This window comes from Halichoerus grypus, chromosome 1 (assembly GCF_964656455.1).
Source record: "Halichoerus grypus chromosome 1, mHalGry1.hap1.1, whole genome shotgun sequence".
Lineage (NCBI taxonomy): Eukaryota > Metazoa > Chordata > Mammalia > Carnivora > Phocidae > Halichoerus > Halichoerus grypus.
This window is the reverse complement of record NC_135712.1, coordinates 1,076,945-1,087,820: the sequence shown is the minus strand read 5'-3', so window position 1 is coordinate 1,087,820 and position 10,876 is coordinate 1,076,945. Positions and strand designations below refer to the sequence as shown.

General features: G+C 42.9%; 1 protein-coding gene across 9 annotated transcripts in view; it reads left to right on the top strand.

Moving 5' to 3' along the window:
* Window positions 1-369: 369 nt before the first annotated feature.
* The window catches only part of PCBP3 (poly(rC) binding protein 3), a 265,376-nt gene continuing 254,869 nt past the window's right edge, over window positions 370-10,876 (top strand). For 8 of the 9 annotated variants that reach the window (XM_078062189.1, XM_078061455.1, XM_078061843.1 and 5 more), the window contains exon 1: window positions 370-435. The gene's annotated coding sequence lies outside the window, so the exon portion shown is untranslated. The remainder of the gene's footprint in view (window positions 436-10,876) is intronic. The other variant, XM_078059856.1, reaches the window with a different exon arrangement.

Here is a 10,876-nt window from a genome sequence, read left to right as displayed (position 1 = left end):
CCGCCCTAATTTCCGTCACGCCCCCATCACCATTGGTCTTGCTTCACCACCTCCTTCCCACCCCCCGCGACGCTAATTGGTTTCTTTCCATAGAGCTTCCCGGGTTCCGATTGGCCTCATCCGTCGCTGTTCCTCCGTTCGATTGGCCCGCTGCGCCCGCTTTCGCGAGGCCCAGTACTTGGGCGGGGGGCGGGGCCAGCGGCGGCGGGCGGCGCGGGATTGGTCAGCAGCGCAGAGGGGGCGGGCCCGCGCCGCGCGCAGCGCCTCGGCTGGAGCGCGAGGAGCAGCTACCGCCGCCTCAGTCGCCTCAGACTCGGTCGCCTCAGGCTCCGTCGCCGCCTCGAACGCCCCGTCGTCACCCGCTCCCCCCCCATCCCGGCCCCACCCCGGGCTCCGGCCCGGCCAGCCGGCGGGCACGCCCTCCTCCGCGGACAGGTGAGTGGTCGCGGGCGGGACCGGGGGCGGGGGTCCTGGCCCGGGTCCAGGGCTCGAGCCGGGGTCAGGGCCGGAGATCGGGGTCGGGGGCAGGGACTGGGGTCGCAGCCCGGGGCCTGAGCGAGGGGCCGGGCCGGGGCCGGGGAGCCCCGCTAACTTTGCCCGCGGGGCTCCCGGGGCTGGGGGGCGCGCGTCTGGCGCCGGCCGGGCGGGAGGGCCCGAGAGACCCGCGGGGGCCCCACCAAGTTGGTGCGCGGCTGCGGGCGGGTTCGCGGGCCCGGAGCCGGGGGTCCGCGCGTCCGCCCCGCCGCCCCGGGGGCGCCCACGGCCTCGGCCGCCCTCCGCCCCCGGGCCGCGCGGGCTCGCGGGCCAGCTGAGCGGGGCGCGGACCCCCGGCCGCGTCCGGCCGCCCGCCCCCCAGGTCCCGAAGTTAGAGGCAGGAACGGTGCTCCGGGAGCGGAGTTCAGGTCGGTGGTGCTGGTCGGCAAACACCTGCCGCCCGCTGCTCTGCGCTTCGGGGAGCGTGTTCGGTGTGGGCTGGGGTCGCGGGCAGGCCGGGCAGGGTCCTCCCTCCGCGTGGCGCGGGTCCGCAGCCGCGGTGGCCGCCGAGCAGGCCGAGCGCACGTGCCCGCTTCTGCCCCCGGTCCCGCCGGTGTCCTGCTCCGCAGGTGCCGTCTGCTGAGCGTCTGGTTTCCTTCTTGCGGCTTCCTCCTCCTGGCGTGCAGTCCGTGCTTACAAATTCGGCAGTCCGCAGCGCGCGGTGCTCAGGTGGCTCAGGCTGGCCTCCGCCTCCTGCCTGCCCTCAAGGCAGCGTGGACGTCGGGGCCTCCTCGGTTCTGCTGTGAGCCAACGGCTCTGTCGTTGGCGGGGGTTCCCGGCGTGACTCGCCAGGAGTAGTAGGGCAGCGCGGCCGCCACGGAGCCCTGGGACGAGGTGGGGTGGTGCCCAGACTGTGGCACGGGCCCCCGCCGGTCCTCCCGGAATTTAACTTGCGGTCAGGGTGAAGCGTCGCCCTTGTCTGTGTTTTGGATTTGGCTTAGATGTTGGGATCAAAGGAGGTTTGCAAGTGTGCGTCCCCGCTGAAGAGAACTGATTCCCAGCCCCTCCTGCGCAAGAACAACGCATCTCCTTCAGATGTCTCAGAGACACCCGTTCTGGCCAGAGAGACTGTTTGCAGAACAGTGGCACTCCGGAGGGACGGCGGACGGGAACTGAGAAGACCTCACTGATCCTCCCATCAGGGGAGCTGGAGAAGCGGTGGGGGGTGTTTTCAGACTTGGAGAGCCATCAGAAGCCAAGGGGTCTTCAGAGGCAGGTGCACTCACTGACCCACGGATGTCTTAGAGCACTGCTGTTGTGAGCATTGTTATCTTTCCCTGGTATGTAGATGCTGTTGTCTATACAGTGCAAGTTCATTGCAAGTGTTCCAGAACTTATATAACTTCATTATATTCTTAGTTAGCTGATACTCAATATTTTAAGGTTTTGAAAAAGCTTTGATGGTAAAAGGAGGAAAGTTGTCCTTATAACTGAAAAGATTGGGCATCCTGTGTAGAATTCAGGGCTATGTGACTGGTGTTGCTATAGGTAGTGCTGATTAGTGGTGATATTGGACCTCAGAATATCACTTTTCCAGATATCTTTATTAATACTCAGCGTTGGAGAAAATGTACAACTTTGTGATTATATTTTTAAGGTAATTATGTGAAAATTTCAACACATGGGTTCATTTTGCCAGATGTTTAAAAGGAAGTTATCTTTTTTCCTGTTGTTGGAGGGAGGCTGAGAGCATGCTGTGTTGTGAGGTCCTTGAAACAATTTAGCCATTCAAGGCTGGATGTTGTGTTTCAGTTTGAACGGTTTCATTTCTGGAGGTGTAGCCAGTTTCTGGACTGGTTGCCATGTGTCAATGGCAAAGTCATTCCTATTTTCACAGAAACCTCAGGGCTTTACTGTAAAAGAGATCACTGAAGCAGATCTTGGTAGATGGGAATTGTACATCCCTTCGGTGGAGGCTGGTCCTTTTTGGACAGAACAAAGAAAAATACCCACTAATGTATTCGAATCAGTCCCAACTTAAACATTACAATGAATACTGTAGATTTGGGGGCAGCCCGGATATCTCTGAGCTCTCAGCCCTGGTAGCTGGGGCTCCTACAAGCAGGTTGTGTGCCCACTGTCCATGGTGCTGAACACATGTCCTCTATTTCAGTTTCTTCGTCTTAAATTTCCTTTCCAGTGTGAGAGGGTTTTTTGGAGTCTGTTCACGTGAGGTGATGAGCCCTGGGTGTTATCCGCAACTTATGAATTGTTGAACACTATATCTGAAACTAATGATGTACTATGTGTTGACTAATTGAATTCAAATTAAAAAAATAAAATCATTTTCAAAATTTACACATTTAAAGAAAAGTTGAACAGTTGAACAGGGAAGTTCTATTGAGTCTGAATGGAAGCATTTCTTTTAAAAACTCAAGCCATGTTGTTGTGTCTTTTTTTCAAGTGGATAATTGTGTCGACTCAACATTTCCTTTCCCTCACTTAGTCTTCTCAGCATGTGGGAATTTTCTTGCTGGAGTATGGACATCAAGTAACAAATCATTGAAATTAAATGGGGTCCTGTTTCCTTAAACAACCACCCTCTTAAAAATGTACACTTTATTTTAATATATACATATATTTGTACATAGAGGCAATTTGTTTTTCCCTAAACAAGGTCAGTTGTAGCACCCCTCACACTCATGTGGTGCTTTCCAGCCTTCCCAGAGAGGGACTGGAACCCTCTGTGTATGTGGTAGGGCTGTTGGGCAGTCGTCAGTTGTCAGGCATTTCTGCTATGTTGGAGCAACATCTACTCTCTTTTCTATAATTTTGAGGAAATCTTCGTAAATCATTTTAGATAAATTCTTTATTCTCTTGAGGTTAATTTTGTCAGTTCCTTTAGAATTGCCCCACAGGTTAGCAATAAGAAATAATGGGTACAGAGATTCTTCCACATGATTGTAAATTGTGCATCAAACTATGCAGTGAATTGTTAAGGTGTTTTTGCTGTGAGCATCTGAACTAGTTCTTTGGCCCCATCAGCTGTGCACTTAACTCACATTACTCTGTGAAAGAGTAACCTCTTTTGTTGAGGGAAACCCAGGGCAGCTTCTTTCTCCCTCCTCTAAACTTCAGAAATACTCTCTGAGTGCCCACTCTTTGCCTGGCCCTCTGCTGTGATTTGAAAACCCACACGGGGAAGGAGACATAGTATTTATCATGGAAGGACTCTACTTTGGACTGACAAAAGGACATGTAAATTGATGGTTACAGGGGGCCACACTGAGTGCTGCAATTCGGATACACAGAAAATTGGGTTGGTGTGTTGAAGTGGGGTAATTCATTTATGCTGGGAATCAGGGAAGCCTTCAGAAAGGAGGTGGCCTTGGGCTGAGACCTGAAGGGCGAATTGTAATTGGGCATGGATGGGTCTAAAATCGATTACAAAAAGACCAGAAGGTTGATGTGACTGGAGAACAGAGTGTGTGGTGGTGAAGGCGTGGATGGCATTATGAAAGTGTTGGAACTCAGAGGGTGGGGGAGAGTTGACTGGAGGTGGTGTGGCAGGCAGAATAATGGTCTCCCAAAGCTCTCCACATTCTAATCCCCAGAACCTATGAATATGTTATGTTACATGGCAAGGAGAATTTGAGGTAATAGATGAAATGAAAGTTGCTACTCAGCTGATTTTAAAACAAGGAGATTATTCTGGATTTCCCTGTGTGGGCCCAAACTAATCACAAGGGTCCTTAAATATGGAAGAGGGAGGCAGAAGAGCTAGTGTCAGAGTGATGTGAAATGAGGAAGAGTACCCGTCATTGCTGGCTTAGAAGATGGAAGGGGTTACAAGACAAGGAATGTGGGCAAGCTCTAGAAGCAGGAAAACGTGGGAAAATGGATACTCACCCAGAGCCTCTTGAAGGGAACACAGCCCTGCCTATACCTTGATTCTAGCCCAGTAAGACCTTGTGTCTGACTTCTGACCTCCAGAACTGAAAGATAATTAATTTCTGTTATGTTAAGCCACTAAATTTGTAGACATTTGTTAGAGCAGCTATAGGAACCTGATACAAGTTGGAACTGTTCTAGAAAGTTTTAGCTGGCGAAGTTTAAAGAGGAAATTACATGATCAGATAGGCAGTAGAACACAAAATGATTTAGATGCTGTTGGGAGGAAGTTGCCCCAGGTAAACATGGTTCTGATGCTTACTTTCATCTCCTGGCCAGACTGGCCTTTAATACTCTTTCCTGGCCTAACTCCCATCTGAAGTCTTTCTTCTAGCAGTCTGTTTAGTCTCTACCCTTGCTTACTGCCACTTCCTGCTGGCCCACCTTTCCTCTGTGCTGGGCACTCAGGTCTACATGTACAGGTGGGATTGTAGGGGCCATAGGATGGGCCAATTCCAGTCTCAGAGCTGTTGTCAAAGTATTTTCCAAAGGTTTATTTCTTCACAGCCTCTCTAATCCCTTGTATCTTCAGATGTTTTAATTGTTGTTAGTCAACTTAGGTATGAAATATCTCACTGTTTAATTTGCATTTTCTTGATTACTAGTAAGTGTGAGGATTTTTTATCCATTTAGTGGCCACTTAGGTTTCCTCTTCTATAAATTGTATTTGTGTATTGTTTGGCCATTTGTTACCTGGGTTGTCCTTTTTATTGCTTTTTAGAAGTCCTTTATATATTCTGGATTCTATTTATGCTTATTTTTTTATCCTTTTAAAAATGCTGTTTTGATGAACAGATTTTAAATTTAATGCAGTCAAATTTATTAATCTTTTCCTTATGGTTTGTGGTTATTGAGTCTTACTTAAGAAATTCTTTGTTACCCCAAGGTCATAGGATATTCTCATCTTTATAAAAAATTGAATATTTCCTTTTTATATTCTACTTGGAACTTATTTTTGTGTGAGGTATGAGGTAGAGATATAATTTTAGAACTTTTCCAAATGCATAACCAATTGTATCAGTACTTTTTATTGAATAGCATCCTTTCCCCAATGATTTGCAGTGCTTCCTTTGAAACATACAAAATTTACAAACATGTGGATCTGTTTCTGATTTCTCCATGTAAATAATGATAATTTCATTTCTTCCTTCCTAGGCTTTAAGTCTTTTATTTATTTCTTGTCTTATTTCCATTGTTTGGACACTAGACAAAGTTGCATAGAATGATAAGGCTATGCTAATACTGTTTTACACTTTAAAGGCAATACTTTTAGAGCCTTAAATATGAAGTTTGCTCTTGTTTTTTGGTAGATTCCTTTTATTAGGTTAAGGATGGTCTCCTCTGCTAATAGTTTGATAAAAGATTTTAAAAACACCATTAATAGATTTTGAATGTTAACAAATGATTTTCTTTACCTACTTAGATGATTTTATGTTTTTTCTTTTTTAAATTGTGACTGATGGGGCATCTGGGTGGCTCAGTTAGTTAAACGTCTGCCTTTGGCTTAGGTCATGATCCCGGGGTCCTGGGATTGCCCCGCATGGGGCTCCCTACTCAGCGGGAGAGCCTGCTTCTCCCTCTCCCTCTGCCTGCTGCTCCCCCTGCTGGTGCTCTCTCTCTCTCTCTCTGTCAAATAAATAAATAAAATCTTTATAAAATAAAAGAAAAAGAAAAAAAATAGTGACTGAGATGAAGTATTTTAATCTTTTAATTTTAAGCCATCATTGATTTCTTGGGATAAACGTTACTTTGTCATGACAGACTATTTTAAAAATTATTATTGGATCCAATATGGTAATATTTGATTTACAGTTTTGGCATATATTTTCGTGAGAAGTATTGACCAATATTAATCTTTTCTTGTATTGCCCTTATTCAGATTTGGTATCATGGTGATGCTTCATCTTCCCTGTAATAGTTTCTGAAAGGGAAGGATTTTTGTTCCTTGGAAGTTTGGCAAAATTGATTCTTAAATATTCTGGATCTGGACCCTTTTAGAATATGGAGATTCTTACACCAGCAGTTACCACTGTAGAAGGGTTGCAGTACCATTCTTTTCACATTTTGTTGGCCAGGAGGAGTCTTTCTGGCCATACTTAGTTTCCAATGGAGCAGGGAGGTTGAGTCTTCCATGTCCCAGAAGCTCGGGACAAATATTAGTAACATTTACCAAACTATGGAGGTTAATTGTTGTCAGTACTGCACAGTTAGCCAAAACTCAAACCGTGTTCCTCTCTAGGTCTTGTTTGAAGTTTTACAAGTGTGCAAGGTCTATAGGTAGGTTGGTCATCAGGGGACTGACTAGAATGTGAAACTACCAATATGTTGGTTTATATTTGTTGTGAACAAACCATCCTACTTACTCTCTTCAGAACCCACCTTGGGAATTCTGTCTCTCTAGCTGTCCTTATTCTAGCCTCCCTTTCTTATTCCTTTCCAGGGATCTAAGTCTTAACTATCCTTCAGGGCTGGCACAGTTCCCACCTCCCTGCTTAAATTCTCTATGTTAACTCTGACTCATGGTGAACTCTCCCTTCACTTCTTACAGCACCATTCTGCTCCAGCTGTGTAGAGAGAGCAGGGTTCAGTTTTGTTTATGGGTAGTCAGTTGATGAGAAGAGCCTTCAGATGCAAGCAGATGTTTCCCTCCTTTGCCTGGGCTCTGCCCTGGGAGACTAGGTATAGTGGACAGACTGTATGACTGTATGACGATGGCCCCACCATGATCCCCATGATTCATGCCTTTGTATAATCTTTTCCTATTGAAGTAGGACTTGTTTCTAACCAATAGAATATGGAAAAGTAATGGAATGTCACTTCCTTGATTATGTTACGTTATATTAAATTCCATTTTGCTAGAAACTCATTTAGAGACTCTCTTTGGTGGCTTGAGTAAGCAGCTATGTTGGGGAAGCCCCCATGGCAAGAACTTCAGGTGACCTCTAGAAGCTGAGGGTGACCTTCAGGGATAGCCAGTAAGAAGCAGGGGCGCTCAGTCCTACAGCAAAGGAAACAACCTCTACCAATAACCCAAGTGAGCTTGGAAGGGAATTCTTCCACCACTTAAGGCTTCTAATGAGAACATAGCCTGGTCAACGCCATGATTGCAGCCTTGTGAGACCCTGGGCGGGAAACCTAGGTAAGCCTGCTCAGACTCTTAACTCACAGAAACTGCGAGATAATAAATGTAAATTTTAAGTTGCTCAGTTTGTTATACAGCTGTAGAAAACTAATGTATCAGTTCTTTACTGACCTCCCCTTTATCCTTACTAGAAGTAGATTTGGATTGATGAAGGGTATTTGAATCTAGTTGAGATAAGCAGTTTTTAAAAATTATTTTTTGAAACTTTTTTTTCTATTTTTAAAAGTGATACGAATGTTTTGTGTAGAAAAATTGAAGCAAGCAGGAAGTATAAAGGACAAAACAAACATTCATAATCTTACTACACGACAATAGCCATTGTGTTTTTCTACCTTTATGTGTGGTATGATATGCATATCCTAAGTTGGGATTCATTCCATGGTATTTTATGAACAGCTTTCTTTCTTTGTACTACATAGTGAGAATTTCTTGTGTCATATTATAGTCTTTTAAAATATGATTTTAAATGGCTGCATACTATTCCAGTGGATGTCCCAATTGATTGAACATAGCTGGACATTTATACTGCTTTAAAATATTTATCATCATAAATAATGCTTTGATCAATAATCAATAACCTATACCAAAATCATTGTTTGTATCACTGATAATTTATGAAGGATAAGTTTCTAAAGGCAGAATTATTAGGTCAGAGCTTGTAGATGTTTTTAAACCTTTTGTCACTTAACTACCCAGCTTCCAATGTTTCTTTTTTTTTTTTTTTAAAGATTTTATGTATTTACTCTATTTTAGAGAGAGAGTGCAAGTGGAGGGAGAGAAGAGGGAGAGGGAGAGGGAGAGAATCTCAAGCAGACTCACAGAGCCCAGTGCAGGACTCAGTCTCACAACCCTGAGATCACGACCTGAGCCAAAACCAAGAGTCGGACATTTAACTGACTGAGCCACCCAGGCGCCCCCCAGCTTCCAGTGTTTCTAAAAAATGATATAAAGCTCAAACATCTGTTTGTGTAACTCACCAGGTTGGGATAGGACAGAACTATTGATTTTTGAGCATTTTAGGTTCCTGTTTTCTTAACCCTGTTTGCAAAGTGCTTTTAAATTATTCATTAAAGTGCAGTATGGATTCTATTTATAGACACATTTGTGTATGAGATCGCTCCCTTAGTGCCTGGTCAAAAAGCCTACGAATTGCTCTTATCACATCCCTATCTTTGTAAATCCATTTCTACTCCTATCCACTCTTTCTTTGTTCTCAACCAAATAGAGACACTGAGACACATTAGGTCTTGTAGCCTTGTGATTACTCAAATTAAATGGCTTTTCTGAGCTACCTCTTGCTCTTTTCTTCTTGCCATTTATGAACTAGTTGGCTTCATAAGTATGAGAAAGAGATCAGCAGAAAATTATTAATTTAAAAATATTTAAAAAAATATTTTTCCTGATTCATAAATGTTTATTTAGAAAATTTGCAAAATAAAGATTCGTATCAAAAGCAAAATAAAAGTATTTCATTCTGTCACTCACAGATGACCACTGTATAAACATAACGTGTTCATATTAGCTTATTCTTAGAATATATTGATTAAATTTCAGTGACTAATGTTTTGCTTGGGATTTATGCATCCATGTCTCCGAGTGACATTGGCCCATAATTTTCTTTTTCCGTAGCTGTTTTCTCTCCAATTTGAGATGACTACTTGGTGTATTAATTTGCAGCTTTTTCCCCCTACTAATATGTGTATTTAAGGTGATACATTTCCTTATAAAGTAATGCTTCAGTTGTATCATACAGAATTTGATTTGAGGTATTTTCCTTATTGTTTAGTATATACTATACACCAAATTGTGCCCCCCTCAAATTCATATGTTGAAGCCCTGGCCCCCAATATGATGGTATTGGAGATGGAGCTTTTGGGAGATAATTAGGTTTAGATGAGGTCATGAGCGTGATGGGATTAGTACCTTATTAGAAGAGACCAGAGAACTTGCTCTTTTTCTCTCTCTTGCCAAGTGAGGATACAGCAAGAAGACAGCTATCCGCAAGCCAGGCAGAGGCCCCTGACCAGAACTCTCCCATGCTGGCATTCTGATCTCAGACTTCCCAGCCCCCAGAACTGTGAGAAATAAATGTCCATTGTTTAAGCCCCTCAGTCTATGGTGTTTTGGTACAGCAGCCCAAGGAGACTAAGGCAGTTATATTTTCTAATTTCCAGTATGATTTTTTAAATTTATAGGTCATTTAGAAGAATATTTAAAATTTTCCAAACATATGCATATTTTCTTATTCTTTTCCAGCACAATTGCATTGCCCCCAAATCTTGCTCTTTATGATTTTAATTCTTTGAAATTTGCTGATGTGCCTGATGGCCCAGAATATGGACTATAAGTTTTCTCACACATTCCTGTGTGCTTGAAAAGAATTAGGTTCAATGTTCTACACATTCCATTCAGCTAACTTATAACATACTATTCACATCTTCTGTTTTCTTAGTATTCTTTTTTTTTTTGTCTGGTGGTTATATCCATTACTAAGATAATTACCCAATTTCATTATGATTATGGATTTGTCTTACTTCTCTTTGAAGTTCTGTCAATTTTTATGTATATACTTTGAGTCCCTGCTATTAGGGGCATGCAAATATAAAATTGTTATGTCTTCCTGAAGAACTGAGACTTTAATTATTAACAGTGGTTTTCTTTAACTCTAGTAATGACTCTTTGCCTATGGTATCATATGCCAATGCGAAAATAGCCATAACAGATTGCTTTAGGCTCATATTTGCATGATATCTTTGTTTTTTTATCATTTTACTTTCAAAACTGTTTTCTTAAACTTTAGGTATGTATGTGGCAAAATAATCAAATAATTAGATTGTTTTTCATCCAGTCTGATAATTTTTGTCTTTTAACTAGAACATTCAACTCATTTATGTTGAATATAATTAGTAATCTATTTGAGTTTAAGTCTATACTCTTATTATTTATTTCTCTTGTCCCACATGTTCTGTGTTTATTTTTCTATCTTATTTTAAAACAGTATTATGATTTTTAAAAATCATTTTACTTTTCTACTCTCTTCACTTTTTTGGAGGTTACATTTTATTTTTCTTTCTTTTCATGGTTACCATGTAAATTAAATAATGTGTTATTAACTTATCCAGATAATGCAGTTATACTGGAGGACTTGAACTCCATTCACCCTCTCCAGATTTATATGTGCTTATTATCGTGTGTCTTAATTCTGTAAGCTCTTTTTAAACTCTATGAAATACTAATATTAAGTGTTGTTCTTTAATGTACCATCAGTGTTCATTTACATTTATTCACAACTTTGTCCATTTTTTGCTT